A 17,434-nucleotide genomic window follows, 5' to 3' on the forward strand; every position below is an offset into this window, starting at 1 on the left:
CAACTCAACAGTAAAAAGATAAATACCCCAGTTAAAAGATGGATGAGAGATCTGAATAGACATTTCTTTGAAAAAGATATACAAATAGTCAAGAAGCAAATGAAAAGACGCTCAACATCGTTAGTCATTAGATAAATACAAGTAAAAACCCCAGTAAAATGCCACTTCACACTCAGTAGGATGATTAAAATTAAAAAAGCAAGATAAACCCAAGTGTTATTGAGGATGTGAAAACATTTGATCCCTCAATATATTGCTGGTGGGAATGAAAAACTAGTGCAGCCACTGTGAAAAAGAGTTTGGCAGTTCCTCAAAATGTTAAGCATAGATTTACCGTATGACCCAGCGATTCCACTCTTACATATATAAGAGAACTGAAAACATGTCCACACAAACACTTGTGCATGGATGTTCGTAGCAGCGTTCTTTATGATAATGTCCATCAACTGATAAATGAAGAAACACAATATCGGGACATTATTCAGCTATAGAAAGGAATGAAATACCAATGCATGCTAAAACATGGATGAACCTTGAAAACATGCTAAGAGAAAGAAGCTGGTCTCAAAAGTCCATATAATTTATGGTTCCATTTAAATGAAATGCCTAGATAGGCAAATCCATAGAGACAGGAAGTAGATTAATGGTTGTCAGGTGCTGAAGGAGAAGGAGATGGGGAATAACTGTTAATGGTACCGGGTTTCTTTGGGGGGTTATGCAGTCTGATGGTTCAAAATTCAAAAGACACAGGAGTCAGCAATGATAAGCCTTCCTTCCTCCTCTGAAAGCAGCCACCCATCGCCCCTGCAGCCCTTGGGATCCATGTTCATTAAGGACTCAATTTTCTATTGTTCAAGATGTTGCCTTACGCACACATTTTTTATACTATTATACACACTGCTTTGCAGTTTGCCTTTTCCTTAGGCATTTATCCTCGGCTACCATCTATGAGTCCCTTTATATTATTCTGCGACAATCCACTGCAGTTGACTATGTCCTGCAGATTAACATGAGATAGCCATCTATGATAATGGTGATGATTGATTATATTGTATCACGAGCATCACTGGACAGTCTTTATCAACTCAATCCAGATCAAGGAGCTTGAATTAAATTTGGTGTCATCTGGGCTCAGGGAATCTGGGTCTTGGCCGGAACGCCCCATTGTTTGCCTGGGATTTTGTTTTCAGCAGAGTTTGAGGTCATATGATTTTTGGTGAAAATGTGCACAGTCAAATGAGACTTTACTCTTCTGAACATTTTTGTTCCTGGAGGCTTATGAGGGAACTGCTGAATTGAGTTAGATGCATAAAGATACCCATCCGCCTTCAGCCATAGTAATCAAAGACCAAATACGTAGTCAACAGCCACCTTCAGCAGCCACCTCCCGGCGTGTGTTGTTACCTGGCCCTGCATAGATGCCCACACGCCTCTCAGCTTAGGAGAATTAGGGCAGCAGGTACCAGCACAAAGTTCCCCACTGCTCTCCCCAGGGTCAGGTTGCTAATATTGCGCCGGACCCCTTACCATCTTTCAGAATTGAGGTCTTGTGGCTTGTTTTGCCCATTTGTTCATTGGTACAGTAGACATTTCTATATAAAAAAAACACGGACCAGGGAGCTTCAGTGGGTTCAGCCATCCTCTCTGCAGTCTTGCTGCTGTTGGTCCTGAAGGTGCTTCTACACAAAAGGTCCCCAAATGTCTCATTCTTTGGTTATGAAGTTAGTAGGACACGTACCCTGCGTGGTTTTCTCATCGGGCTTCCCAGTCATTTCCCAGGGAGGGCCCCTCTGTGCCCTGAAGTCACCTGTGTCAGTAGCAGGAACCAGTGTGCGTCGCTCTCATTAGAGCTGATTAAGCCGCACAGAAGAGGAATGCAGGAGCTCCCCCCAGGCCTGGGCGAGAGGTCGTGGAAGGAGACAGGTCAAATATGCTGTGGAGTTTTAAAGCAGGAATGAGGCACTGAATACTAATAGAACCTACCCCCCAGCTTTGTGGAGAGGATTCATTGCAATAATGCAGCCGATGTGCTTAGAACAGTTGCTGCTTAAGAAATGTTGGCCTCACCAAAAGGAGGGTGGAGCCAAACAGCTGTCTGCAAAAGAGGAGGTCCATCGAAGAAACTATTTTGCAGAAACCACAGAGGCCATCTGGCCTTGGATTAAGGGCTTGATGAGGGCCCGGGGCAACTACTATTGCGGATGCGACAAGGAATCTGCTGGGAAGAAACCAACAGCTCGGCAACTGCAAGAAGGGCCCACTTGAAGTCAGAGAATCACAGTGGAGTTAACACGGCTTATTGGCAAGTGATTCTCAGAACTCTAGTGTTCTCACCCATTAAGTGGACGTAACTGTCTTACTAACTCATAAGATCACTGCAATAATATATCTAAAGGTCAAGTTCTCTGCCTGACCCAAAATGAACATGCAGTAAGTGGTGGAGGTGATGGGATGGAAGAGATGTTTCGAGGAAGATTTTATGAGACTCCTTGCAGGGCAGACTCAAATCTGTTGGGCAGGTGTTTTGAGCTCGCTTGGGTAAAAAGCCAGGGCTGGGCACATAGGCTTCAGAGGAACAGAGAAGCTGCTCTAGATAAGAGAGGAAGGACTCAGTGCTCCTGGGAAAGGATGGGGATTCCAGAAGGAGGAGCATCAAGGATGAGATCTCAAAAGAGAAATAACTTTGGGAAAGAAGAAATTTATTTAATAGGGAATTTTGCGGGCTTTGAAATATGTGGGGTTAACCAATTCCTTGAGTTACTCAACATCGTCTGTCAAGTCTATGCTTTTCACTGAGAGTTGTGGAAAAATGGACTCTTTTTGTTTATCTCGAAGAGTTTGAGTTGTGTTGAGTTAGGCATGGGATGTAAAACAGACTGACCCTATGGATGCAGGATCCAGAGGATAGGGAACTGCTGACATCTGGGCTATAGTGTTGTTGCTATGATGATGGTGAATCTAGAAGAGGGGTCAGTGGTTGGGGACAGGAGATGCAGATGTGGCTTAAGAACATGGTTAGGGAGGTGAGGGAGGGAAGGAACCCAGTGACTGTATGTTCCTTGAACAAACTCCAAAAGGAATCCAGGAAGAAGAAAGACAGTTTAAACCTCCGAGGAAGCAAGAGGATAATGCAGGTCCAAGTTAAGCCAGGGTAGAGGGTCTTGAGCCAAACCGTAGCAGACAGCCCCTCCCCCCATGGTGGAGGTGATTGTGCCTGAGAACCTCGGTCGGTCTTGGGTTGTAACCGAGCAGGACCCAATGGGGCCTTCCCGGGCAGGCCCTTCCCCCATATCCTCTGCTTTAGCTCCTCCCTTAAGGACCTTGATAATAGTATCTGATGCACATTTCCTGAGTTGTTTTACAGATGCTAAAACCACCATCAAAGGGAAGAAATGAACTACTTGATAATCATAAGCATGGAGCCCTCAGACCTACTGACACCTAAGGGTTGACAATGTTCACCCCCGTGACATCGTCCTGTTACCCCACCACCAACCAATCAGAGAATTGTGCACGAGCTGATCACACACCCTGGGACGCCCCTCCCTAAATGCTTTGCTGAAACCCATTGGGGTTTCTGGCTTCTTGAGCACTAGCTGTCCTGAACTCTTTGCTTGGTGCCCTGCAATAACTGCTTCATTTTCCTTCACCACAACCTGGTGTCAGTACATTGGCTTTACTGTGTGCGGGCAAATGGACCCAAGTTTGGTTCGATAACAGGGTCAAGAGTGGACAACCTTAGACTTGGGTCAGGAGGCACCACGTGTGCAGATTGCACTTCTTTTTCTTGTGGTGTTCTTGGAAAGGGGCTAAATTCCTTAGGCCCTAGTGGCTGATATACTCCTTGTGCTTTAATGACATAAGGTAAGCTGATTCTCATGTCTGAAGAATCTACTAGAACATAAACAGTTTAGGAAAGAGGTTACAGGCGTAAGAAGAGCTGACGAGGGCTGATTATTCAGGCTTACAGTCCAGGACAGGAAGTACTTATTGGGTGCCTACCGTGTGCTGAGCTTCATACCCTTGTTTCCATACTGGAAATGCAGGACTCCTTTACCCAATCAAAAGCATGTCATAAGTGCCTACTGCATAGAGTTTTAGGTTCCACACACTGAAAGCGGTCTAAGATGCCTGGGATACAACTTTCCTCCTTCTCTTTACCTCCTTGCAAGAGCCTTCAATATTAGATCCTTTTTATAATTCCTTCAACTTTAATTTTACCAAAGAGGCATTTGGTTTAGCCAAAAACAACATTAAACTGTATATACTTTTGTTAGTCTGAGACTGGAAAATCAAAGCATGACCTTTTCTTTTTTTTCAACATCTTTATTGGAGTATAATTGCTTTACATTGTTGCATTAGTTTCTGCTGTATAACAAAGTGAATCAGCTATACGTATATTTATATCCCCATATCCCCTCCCTCTTGCATCTCCCTTCCACCCTCCTTATCCCACCCCTCTAGGTGGTCACAAAGCACCGAGCTGATCTCCCTGTGCTATGCAGCTGCTTCCCACTAGCTATCTATTTTACGTTTGGTAGTGTATATATGTCAATGTCACTTCGTCCCAGCTTACCCTTCCCCCTCCCCATGTCCTTAAGTCCATTCTCTACATCTGCGTCTTTATTCCTGTCCTGCCCCTAGGTTCTTCAGAACCTTTTTTTTTTTTTGAGATTCCATATATATGTGTTAGCATACGGTATTTGTTTTTCTCTTCTGACTTACTTCACTCTGTATGACAGATTCTAGGTCCATCCACCTCACTACAAATAACTCAATTTTGTTTCCTTTTATGGCTGAGTAGTATTCCATTGTATATATGTGCCACATCTTCTTTATCCATTCATATCTCCCCATCCCGGCACCACTAGCCCATGAAGAAGAGAATCTCATTGGTGGCTGTTTTTTTCAACGGTACCGTGACCACAATCTGAACTATATCCAATAACGTTGATAGGATGATTTTAAATTATGTGGTCTTTAACTTTGTTTTATCAAGGAGGCTATGAAATCTCTGACCCACCCTAGTCTTGTCTTTTCATTTGGAAAGAGAAGATTGTGCTCTTTGTAAGAGGCCTTAAATTATTACTGGAGCCATGGATGGAATTTTCACATGTAAGCTTATTGAAATGGCAGTAATTTTCTACCTGCCCCTTACTGCACAGAGTATCTTTACACTTTTTGAGGAGTTAAACTGAAGACTAAAACTACAAATGTTTTTACTACTTTTTTTTTTAAGATGAATGTTGTATTTATATGCATTCATGTGTTGTATTTAGGCAGCCCACTTATATCTTTTTTGTTCTGCAGCTGGTATTTCCTGCTTCCAGTGATACAAAATGGCTGTGATGGTTAATTTTATGTGTCAACTTGACTAGTCTAAGTGGTGCTAAGATAACCAGTAAAGCAATACCTCTGGGCATGTCTGTGAAGGTGTCTCTGGGAGAGGTTAGCATTTGAATGGTAGACTGAGGGACGCAGAGGGCCCTCACCAATGCCGTGGGCATCTTCCAATCTGTTGAGAGCCTGAATCGAATAAAAAAGCTAAGGAAAGACAGATTCACTGTCCGCTTGAGCTGAAACATCCATCTTCTCCTGCCCTGGGACATCAGTGCTTCTAGGTCTTGGGCTTCCGAACTCAGACCAGGTCTTACACCATCATCCCGCCTCCCCCATTCTCAGGCCTTTGGACTCAGACTGAATTACACCATCAGCTTTCCTGGTTCTCAGCTTGCGTGTGGCAGATGGTGGACCTTCTCGGCCTCCATAACCACGTGAGCCCGTTCCTATCATCAGTTTCCTCTTATATATGTCTCTCTATACACACCCTATAGGTTCTGTTTCTCTGGAGAACCCTGACCAGTACAGTGGCTCCTTCAGAAAAGACACCATCGAAGCCCAGCTTTCTCACAGGGGACTTTTCTGCTCTCAGGGGAACTTGGAAAAGGGTAGTCTGGCCTTTAAGGGACAAAGTGGAGAAAGGGTCTAGTGCTAAAAACACTCACATGGTCACATGGGGAATGGGTGCTATGCAATATGTCTAACTCTCAGGCTGACTTTTCTAGAACCTGGGAGGGGAGGTGCGCCCAGCCCTGTTCCGACTGGGGAGCCCCGTGTGGTCCAGGAGAGTCCCTGCAGACTGGCCACCAGGAGAAGGAGGACCAGTCTGGGCGCTGTTTGTCTGCATTGTTGAACCAGCAAAGACATGCCTGGCCTACGGAGGTGCTGACAGTACCTGCTGGTAGGAAGGAAGATGGGGTCCATGAGGCTCTAAAGTCTGGGGACTGAAAACAAGCCCAGGGACCCAGGGAAGGAAGAGCAGCTCAGGTCACCACACTTGAGTCACCACACCAGCTCTAAGTCAGCACAAGGCTCTTAATCGTCTTCCTATGAAAAAGGTGTGTCTGGAGACCCGGTGGCCAAGGGTGAGTCACAGGTAAGGTGGCCAACCATCCCAGTTTTCTAGGGACAGAAAGGTTTTCCAAGAATTTGGGTTTTAAAGCCAGGAAAGGAAGCCGGGATGAGTAGGTCACCCTAGGAGGGACCTACAAGGGACAGGCATGAAGGATGTAATTCATTCTAGGACTCAAGCCATGTTCTGAATCGTCTGGTAAAGGCCATGGTCTCACCAGGAACCGCCCCCTCCCCGAAATGAGAACCGGCCATTCTAATTCTGCCTGTTCTCTTGTCGGTCCGGGGTCAATAGATCCTCCCTGCCATCCCTCCCCATGGCCAGGCCCTGGCTTTCAGCCCCACATTGGCCTCTGCTCCATCCTCCAGAGATGAACCAGAAAGCAGATCTGGGAGAGGACATCCTGGTGTCCTCTGCTACCCGGTGAGGGCACCCGCCCTGCTTGCACTGCGTTTTCATTTAAAGCATTATATTTGCAAACCAAAAAAAGAAGTCCTAGAAATGCAGAACTCCACCTGCCTCTCAAAGAGAATAAATCCCAGGTGCGTTTAAAAAAATGACAATCCTGAAAGGATTTATGATTAGCAATCTGTAATTTAAAAACTGATCTTTTATCCAGAAAGCAACACACATTCTTTTCTTAAGTTGTGTTTCTTTGTTAAAACGTCCTGCCTCTCAGAGGTGTAATATGTCCATCAGGACAAACACTGAAGCATGCCCGTTTAATACCTTCCACACGCCGCATGGGTCCAGCAGGGATATAGTTACAACAGAAAAACAGCAGGTATGGCCACCAAACCAATAAAAATAATGGGAAAGGCAATTTCTCAATTTCAGCCCCAGTCTATGCCTGGGCCAAAAATCCATCTGCTTGGGCTCAAATGCTGACTCACTCAGGCACATTACTTACCCTTCTAAGCCTCAGTTTCCTCATCTGTAAAATGGCATCCTCCTCTCCTACTGGCGGTTAGCCTGAGGCCTAGTGGACCGCAAGTGCTCAGTTGCTATTACAATTCATCCTTCCTGTGAGATGCCTTCTTTTTTTTTTTTTTTAAATTAATTTTTATTGGAGTATAGTTGTTTTACAATGTTGTTGTGTTAGTTTCTACTGTACAGCAAAATGAATCAGCTATACATATACATGCATTCCCTCTTCTCTGGATTTCCTTCCCATTTGGGTCACCACAGTGCATTAAGTAGAGTTCCCTGTGCTATACGGTATGTTCTCATTAGTTATCTATTTTATACATAGTATCAATAGTGCATATATGTCGATCCCAATCTCCCCATTCCTCCTACCCCCGATTTCCCCCTTGGTATCCATACATTTGTTCTCTATGTCTGGGTGTGAGAAACCTTCTTGAATCTCACAGATGTGTCCCTTGCGATTGCAAAGGCAGCTTCGTAAATCTTGGCATCTCAAGGGAACCAGGAGCCCTCAGGGACTCACCTGGTGGCCCTTTTGCTGGTGAGGAGAGGGAGGTCCCAAGAAAGGCCGCAATCCACTCCGGGCCACACAACAGGAAACAAGGGTGAACTCTCTGGACTCCCTCTTCAAGGCTCTTTCCACGACAACTGGCTGTCATTCTTCTGTTGGACATGGAAGTACAGCCAAGAGGAAACCAGAGGGGATTCTTTTGTTTTTATTATTGTTCTTTCGTTGGTTTTGTTCAGTTCTGTTTTTTCTTTTTGTTGTTATGTGTTTAAGATTTTTCTGTTTTTTTAAAAAATTTTTTAAAGATCTTTTTTTTGATGTGGACCGTTTTTTAAAGTCTTTATTGAATTTGTTACACTTGCTTCTGGTTTTTTTGGCCCCGAGGCATGTGGGATCTTAGCTCCCCAACCAGGGATCGAACTCGTACCTCCTGCATTGGAAGGCAAAGTCTGAACCACTGGACCTCCAGGGAAGTCCCTGTTTGTTTGGTTTTTTTTTTTTTTTTTTAATGAGACTTCCTCCATGTAAGCATAGGATGTAGAAATCTGAGTCTGCAGCTTGATGATGTGAGAATTATAACCTCCTTCATTTTGGTGTGTAACAGACCATAGTCTCTGCTTTGGGTCCTTGATTGCTTGCAGTGGAAACTTAATCTCGGTGTACCAAAGTTATCCCCCCTCCCTGGGGTAGCACTTGAGCTTGGGCCTGCTGACATTGTGGTGAAGGATGGGTAGGCGACATCCCCTATCCCACTGGGCCTGGCTTCTCGAAGGTCTGGCTTCAGCCTCTTTCTCTGCCCTCAGGCCCTTGAGAAGAGCCTCCCTCAGCGGCTCTTGTGCCCTCCCAGGCCCTCCTTCCAGGGAGAGCAGGGGAGCCCTGGTAGAAAGCAGCCTGAGCATCCAAGTATCACCAGCCCCTGCATCAGGGCGCCCCGGGGAGAGAGAAGACCAATGTCATCCCTTTGACCCTGGATTCCAGAAGAAAGCGGCTGTGAGGAAGAACAAAGGAAAACATCACTGCCAGGGCAATTTCTCCCCACGCAGGCTGCAGGCAGGGTCGAGGAAGCCACAGACTGGGCTGTGGTTTGTAAACTTGCACGTGGACCTAGGCACAGAAGATTCCTCAAAGACTCTAACATGTTTCCAGAGAGGTTCCTGGGCCCCTTCAAAAATCCACCAAGGAGGCGTCCATCTGGCCACACACACTGCACCTGACTCTTGCATCGTGAGTATTAGTACAGAGAAAATTCGGGTAGTGATGGGTAGATAGATGAATAGGAAAGAGACAGAAAGGGGAGAGAGAGAGAGTGAATGAGAACAAGAGAGAAGGCTGTTTGTTTTTTTTCTCCATCATATATGCATACACACTCATAAAGCCCTTTTTTAGAACCCCTTCCGTGCTTTCAGCTTGCTGTGGACATTTTTCCATCCCCAGCTGAGTTCCCTGAAGGTGAGGAGAACCGTGTGTACGTGTGAAGTTCTCTGTGCCTTATCGGTCTTAGACAATCAATACATAATAAATAAATCAAAGAATGCCTGATACTCTAAAAATTGTCTTACTATTTTCAGGCATGTGATTTGGGCAAAGAGTATGCATATGATCCAGATATAGATGCATCTGGGAGCCACGACATTTTAAGTTTAATATAAATTATAACTAGAAGCCAGTAAATGCCTGGTCAAGAAGGAACATGTAGAGAAGGGGAAAAATTGAAGCCCTCCCTTCCATTTCACTCCCCAGTGGGTGTCACTGTTAACAATTCAGACTTCATTTCTTTAATAAAAAAAATTTTTGAATTAACTTGGTGAAATCGAGAGCTATTCATTTTTTAAAACTTCATTATTTTCTGTCCTAAATTTTAATTTCCTCCGTGTCTGCTTTTGTATTCTCTTTACCGTGTTTTGTAGTCCTCAAAATATTTATTGAGTTGAGTTTGCAGGTTTTTTTAATGTGAAATTTCCATGCACCCAAGCACGCACGTCTACCTGAGGTGACTTTTGACCGATATCAAGATACAGAGGGGCTTCCCTGGTGGCGCAGTGGTTAAGAATCCGCCTGCCAACGCAGGGGACATGGGTTCGAGCCCTGGTCCAGGAAGATCCCACATGCCGCAGAGCAACTAAGCCCGTGCACCACAACTAACTACTGAGCCTGCGCTCTAGAGCCCGCGAGCCACAACTACTGAGCCTGCGAGCCACAACTACTGAGCCAGCGTGCCACAACTACAGAAGCCCACGCGCCTAGAGCCCGTGCTCCGCGACAAGAGAAGCCACTGCAATGAGAAGCCCGCACACTGCAACAAAGAGTAGCCCCCTCTCACCGCAACTAGAGAAAGCCCGCACGCAGCAACAAAGACCCAATGGAGCCAAAAATAAAATAAATTTAAAAAAAAGGAAAAAGTTAAAAAAAAAAAAATGATAAAGAACGTTGCCATCACCTTAGAAAATTCTCCCATGCCCCTTTTCTGTCAAGCCTCCCACTCCGAGGAGCAACCACAATTCTGATTTGTTCCAGATGAGCTTTGTCTGGTCTAGGGCTTCATGTGAACACAAGGAGAGTGTACCGTTCTGTAAGCCTTCTTTTGCTCAGTGTAATTTTTGGTATCCATCATTGTTGTTGTGTGTATCGATAGTCTGTTCCTTTTATATTGCTGTGTAGCATTCCATTTTATTAAGATATCCCCATTCGCTGATCCATTCTCCTACCCAGGAACAGCTGACATGTCTCCAGTTTCTCCACTCCAATGAATAGAGCTGCTGTGAACATTCCTGTATACATCTTTTTGTGAATGTATGTTTCCATTTCTCTTGGGAAAACACCTGGGAATGGTATTGCTGGGTCACAGGGTAGGTGTTTGTATAGTTTTATAAGAAGTTGCCACATCCTCACTCACAGTTGGTGATGTCGGTCTTTTTCATTGTAGGTAGGTCTGTGGTAGTATCTTTTTGTGGTTTTAATTTTCATTTCCCTGATGAGTAACGGTTGAGTGTTTTTCACGCCCCTATTGGCCATTTGAATATCTTCTTTTGTGAAGTGTCATTCAACTCTTTTGTCCATTTTAATTGCATTGTGTTTTCATCACTGAGTTAAAGAGTTCTTTATATATCCAGGATATCATTTATTTTTCAGATGTTCCGCAAATATTTTCTCCCAATATACGCTCGCCTCTGGTTTTTTTTTTTTTTTTTTTTTTTTGGCTGCGTTGGGTCTTCATTGCCGCTCACGGGCTTTCTCTAGTTGTGGCGAGTGGGGGCTACTCTTTGTTGTGGTGGCTTCTCTTTGTTGCAGAGCATGGGCTCTAGGCACGCAGGCTTCAGTAGTTGTGGCACACAGGCTCAGTAGTTGTGGCACAAAGGCTCGGTAGTTGTGGCACAAGGGCTCAGTAGTTGTGGCATACGGGCTTAGTTGCTCCGTGGCATGTGGGATCTTCCCGGACCAGGGATCAAACCCGTGTCCCCTGCATTGGCAGGCAGATTCTTAACCACTGCACCACCAGGGAAGCCCCCGCCTCTATTTTCTTAATGGAATCTTCTATCAGCTGAACTTTTTAATTTTGATAGAGACAAATTTATTGATTTTTCTTTTATTTTTTTGCTGTTTATCAAACATTCGCCTGTCCCCAGGTTATGAAGTTATTCTCATATGTTTTTCTTTAAAAGCTTTATGGCTTTACATTTAGGTCTGTAATTCATTTCAAATGAATCTTTGTACATAGTGTGAGAAAGGAGTTGAGGTTTTGTTTGTTTGTTTCCATATGAACATCCAGTTAATACAGCACCATTTTTTTTGAAAAGACTTTTCTTTCTTCCATTGAATTGCTTTGGCATCTTATCAAAAACCAAATGACTCTAAGTAAAGACCTGTTTCCTGGCTCTCTATTCAGATCTATTTATCTATTCGTCAATCCTTCTGCCAGTACCACACTGTCTTGTACTGTGGTTTTATGCTTTCAGGTCAGAGTTTGAGCACTCCAGATTTGTTCTTCTATTTCAAGATTATTTTAGGTATTCTTTGCATGTCTATACAAACTTTAGAATCAATTTGTAAATTGGTTGAGATTGCAGTGATCCTATAGATCAATTTTTAGAGAACTGAAACATCTTCACAACTTGATTCCAATCTGAGAGCATGGATGTATCTCTCCATTTATTTGGGTCTTCCTTCATTTCTCTCAGTAATGTTCTGTAGTCTTCAATAGAGATCTTGCCCATCTTTTGTTAAATTTATTCCTGAGTCTTTTATATTCTTTGATGACGTTAATGGAATTGTTTTTCAAGTTTTTTTCCCCAATTTTTGCTGCTAGTATATAAAAATACAATTGATATTTTAATATTAACCTTGCATCCTACAACCTTGTTCAATTGATGTATTAGTTCTAGTAATTGTTTTGTAGATTTCATAGGATTTTCTACATAAACAATCATGTCATGTGTAGGGTTAGTTATAATTCTTTTCCAATCTTAATGCCTTTACTTCTTGTGCCTGCATTATTGCAATAGTCAAGACTTCTGGTTCAAACGTTGAAAGGAATTAGTGGAAGTAGATACCCTTGTCTTGTTCCTGATATTGGGGGGAAAGCACCCAATATTTCACCATTAAGTATGATGTTAGCTGTAGGTTTTTCATAAATTTTTTTTATCAGATTGAGGAAGTTCTCTTTTATTGTTTATTTTCCAAGAGTTTTTATTATGAGTGAGTGTTGAATTCTTTTTCTGTATCTATTGAAATAATTATATAATTTTCTCCATCATTCTGTTAACTGGTTAAATTATATTGATCAATTTTTCTAATATTAACTCAAACTCACATTTCTGGTATGAAGCTTACTTAAGTATGATGTATTATCCTTTTTATGTATAACTAGTTCAACTTGCTAATATTTTGTTTGAAATTTTTGCACTTGTGTCCCTTTTACTTTTTTCTAATGTCTTTGTCAGGTTTTATATTAGAATTATGCTGACCTCATAAAATAAGTTCAGAAGTATTCTTGCCTCGTTTGTTCTCTGAGAGAGTTTATGAAAGATTTGCATTATTTCTCTCTTAAATGTTAGACTTAATGAAACTATTTTTAGCAAAGTTTTCTTTGGGGAACATTTTTTTATAATAAATTCAATTTCCTAAATAGATGCAGAGTTATTTAGATTTTTATTTTATCAAACGTAAGTATGGTAAGTTGCATTTTTCAAGGAATCTGTCCATTTCATCTAAGTTGTCAAATTTGTTGGTGTAAAGGTTTTTTAAATATTTTTTTCCATTCTTTCAATATCTGTAGCATTTTCAGTGTTGACCCCTCTTTTATTCTAATATTGATAATTTGCATTCTCTCTCCTTTTCTTGATTAGTCTAACTAGAGTTGATCTTTTCTAGAGAACCAACTTTTGGTTTTGTTAATTTTCTCTATTCTTTGTTTTTATGTCATCTATTTCTGTTCTTATATTTATTATTTCTTTACTCCTACTTACTTTGGGTTTACTTTTTTCTTCTTTCTTTCTTTACCCATTTTTTTTAAGACTAAAATTCGAACCTGAAGGCAGTGATTTTAGACCTTTCTTCTTTTCTAATGTAAGCATGTAAAACTATAAATTTCCCTCTTAACATTGCTTTAACTACGGCTCATGAATATTACTATGTTGTATTTTCATTATTATTCTGTTCAAAAGTTTTTCTAATTTTCCTTATGATTTCTTCTTTGGGGTTATTTAGAAGTGTGTCATTTGATTTCCAAATATCTAGGGTCATCCTAGATTTCTTATTGTTATTGATTTCTAATTTAATTCCACTTTGGACAGAGAAAATACTCTGTAGGATTTCCATCCTTTTCAACTTATCAAGACATTTTATGGCCTAACATATGTTTTATCGTGACAAAAGCTCCACATGTATCTGGAAAGAATGTGTATTCTTCAGTTGTTGGGTGTAGTGTTCTATAATTATTAATAGGTCAAGGTGGTGATGGTTTTGTACAGATAGTCTATGTCTTTACTGATTTTAGGCCTAGTTTTTCTATCAATGACTGAGGAGAGGTGTTAACATTTCTGACTATGATTGTGGTATTGTCTACTTCTCCTTTTAACTCTGCCATTTTTGCTTTGTGTATTTTAAAGCTCTGTTATTAGGCCCACGTACATTTATCATTGTAATATCTTCCTGTTGAATTGATGCTTATCATTAGGACATGTCCCTTTCCACACCTGGTAGCACTCTTTATCATGAAGTTAACTTCACCTGACATTGATACAGCCACCCCAGCATTCTTATGCTTACTATTCTCATGGTATTTTTTTCCATTCATTCTCTCAACATATCTGTTTCTTTCTGTTTAAAGTGGGTCTCTTACAGAAAGTGTTTTTATCCATTCTGACAATCTTTGCTTTTCATTGGAGTTTTTAGTCCATTAGCATTCAATGTAATTATTGATATATTTGGAGATAGGTCTTCCATTTTACTATTTGTTTTATGTTTGCAGCCTCTAATTTCTGCTCCTCTGTTCCTCTTTTCCTAATTTCTTTTAAAATTATTTTAATAGATTTTATAATTACTTCTTAATTTATGTATTGACTTTTTAGCTATACTTTTTTGCATTTTTTGTTGATTGCCTATAGATTACAATGTATTTCCTTTCCTTTTACAATCTGTGAGAGTTAAGGTTGTGCCACTTTACATAAACTGTAGAAACCTTACAATCGTATAGATCCATTTACCCCCAATCATTCTTTACACTATAATTTTCATATGCATTACATCTACATAATTATAAACCCCACAAGACAGCATTACAGATTTTTCTTTAAACAATCATATGTAGTTTAAATAAATTAAGTGAAAAAATAGTCTTTTATACTTATCCCGAAATTCACCATTTCCAGTGGTATAATTTCTTTTCAGTCTGAAGAACTTTCGTTTTTCTTATTGTCCAGGTCTCCTGATGATGAATTCTCTTAGTTATCTGAATTGTCTTTATTTTGTATTTATTCTTGAAGGATATTTTCACTGTATATAGAATTCTGGGCTGACAATTTACTTCTTAGAGCAGTTTAAGGATGTTGTTTCACTGTCTCCTGGTCTCTGTTGTTTCTGATGAGAAGTTAGCAGGAGCTGCAGGAGAAGGTTGGTTCTGTTGTCCACAGGAGGCCTTGTTTGCATACATACATGCATCACACACTGGGGAAGAACCTATAATCTTTGCTGACAATGACGTGCAGCATTAAAAAATCTCTATAGTCAGAGCCAGTGCTTGAAAAATTTAGACCTAACATTACTCTGGCCCAGGAAGGATTTTAGTTGGAAATTATAGTTTATAGCCTAGGAGCTATTTTCCAAAGATCTTTAAGGCTTACCAGCAATGCCAATGATAACAATAACGGTGATCACAATGATATCATTGGAATAGCTGCTACAACCTATTGACCCCATAATATGTGGTCATAGGTTATCTCCATCCTTTCAACAACCCATTTTGCAGTTGAAGAAACAGACTCAGTGAGCATATGATCTCTGCTCATGACTAATGGAGCCAGGATACAGTCATTGTGGCCCTAGAGCCCCCCCCTCCCTTTTTTTCCACTGTACCACAAGACTGGCCCCTGGGCTGGGACGCTACCTCAGACCACAACCGCATGATGACAGCCATTTCCTCCAATGGGCCTGAGGATACTTTTCTGTTTTGTTTTGTTTTATCTCTCTACCTCACAAGGGGCCTGTTTGGTGACTCAGAGGTCCTGTGTTGTAGCTCCAGGGGTGGGTCTGAAAGAAAAGGGTCTCCACCTGCAGGAGTCCTGGGCAGAGGACTTGATCCAGCTCCCTTCTCTCTAATCCCCAGATCTCAGCGGCTGGGTGGAAACTCCGTTCTGAGACCACAAGGCGAGAAAATGTCAGGGAGTAAGTTGGGCTAAGCTTCGAGGTTTGGATGTGAGACGTAGTTAGTCTACGTGGCTGGAGTGTGGTAACAAGACACATGGGCCCTTGAGGCTTGTCAGAAACCCTGATTGTGCTGGCAGCGTCTGACCTGCAGTCCCATTCAGATATGACTGAGACAGGAGATTCGGTAAACATGGTCCCTGAAGAGCTTGCGCATTTCTTGGAAAAGGGATTTCCAGAGAGTTCTCAGAGCACATAAATAACAGGGCCATCAAGACAAAGGTAACCATTCAAGGAATGGAGAAGTATATTCTCAAAAATTACACTCCAAGGCAGAGTTGTGGTTCAGAAAGGGGGTTTTACGTTGTTGCTGTTATTGTTTCAGTTTTGGCCTCAGAAAGGGTGCGCTGGCCTGCTGTCAACACTCTCTCGGTAGTGGGAAGGGGCGTGCCTCTCAGTGGGTACAGGCATCTAGACCCCGACATAGATAGAAAGACACGGAGGACCCACTCCGGCCAGTCTTGGGGTGCACTCAAAAGAGCCCTGATCTGAGAGGGGAGTATTTCTTTATAGAAGCAAGCATCTGGGATATGTTTCCAGAGAACTTGTCATGACTTGTAATGTAGTTTTTCCCCCCTGCCTTCTGCAGTTGGGGTTGCTATGCATCTCTGATGGACCAAAAATCTAAGTCTTGAGTTAGACTCTCTCAACTCTGAGCGTGTAAGACCCAAAGGGATGAGGGAGCTCCAGCACAGCCGGGAGCACTTGGAGGAGAAATCCTCAGATCCTATCAGATCCTATTGTCTTGTTGGACTCCTGGGTTAATTTCTGCATCTCATCGATGGTCTACCCCAGGTTACCTTCCGCTACACGCCACCCTCCTGGCCGTGCCCTGTTGACAACCTGCTTATTTCCACTAATTACTAATGGGAGCCTATCTCAGAAGAGGAAAGAATCAGGAAAGTTCCTTGCAATGTGTTACAGTAGAACTTCACTTCTCCAACAGGCTCCTTTTCAGATGGCCATTCCAACTCTCTGGGAAGCCAGATCTCAGAGAACAGAGAGATGTGATTGGAGATGACCCTCACTGTGCTTCTTGGGCAGCCGCTGAACCAGAAAATGTGCCTGCAGGGAAAGCCTCATTTGGGGAAGTGAAGAGGCTAAAGTTCTTTATTTTGAAAATAGAGAACAACCTTCCTCACAATCCTGTCCCCCTTCTTCCCTTCCAACCAGAATATCAGCCCCTCCCCCCACAAAATGAAGAGTTAGTCAAATTTGAGGGACAAATGGGTGATGATGAAGAAATAGCTGGAGAGCAAACTCTGTCCTTGAGCCGTGGGTTTCTGAATGTCAGAGGCAGCTGTTCCCCAGGGCAGAGACCAAGCCGGGCCCTCACCCATTTGAACACCCTCTATGCACAAGGGCTTGAAGCTCTTGATGGATGGAAGTAACCAGTGAGGAAGGAGAGAGAAGAGGAAAGGAAAGAACCCAAATGTGGATTTGCCATTCCTTGTTGTCACAACACACGCACACATACACACACCTGCGCTCTGGCCCCGTGGTCCCTGTTTGGAATCTAAAAGCCCACCTTGCAACCAGGTGGTCATGAACTGGTCATCAAGTCATCTGAATCTCTCACACAGCAAGGGGCACAGAGACTTTAAGGACATGATTATAAGACCCCTTCAAGGCAGCTGATGACAGGACAGGGGTCTACACTGAAGTGTGGG

Source organism: Eschrichtius robustus, chromosome 15 (genome assembly GCF_028021215.1).
Source record: "Eschrichtius robustus isolate mEscRob2 chromosome 15, mEscRob2.pri, whole genome shotgun sequence".
Lineage (NCBI taxonomy): Eukaryota > Metazoa > Chordata > Mammalia > Artiodactyla > Eschrichtiidae > Eschrichtius > Eschrichtius robustus.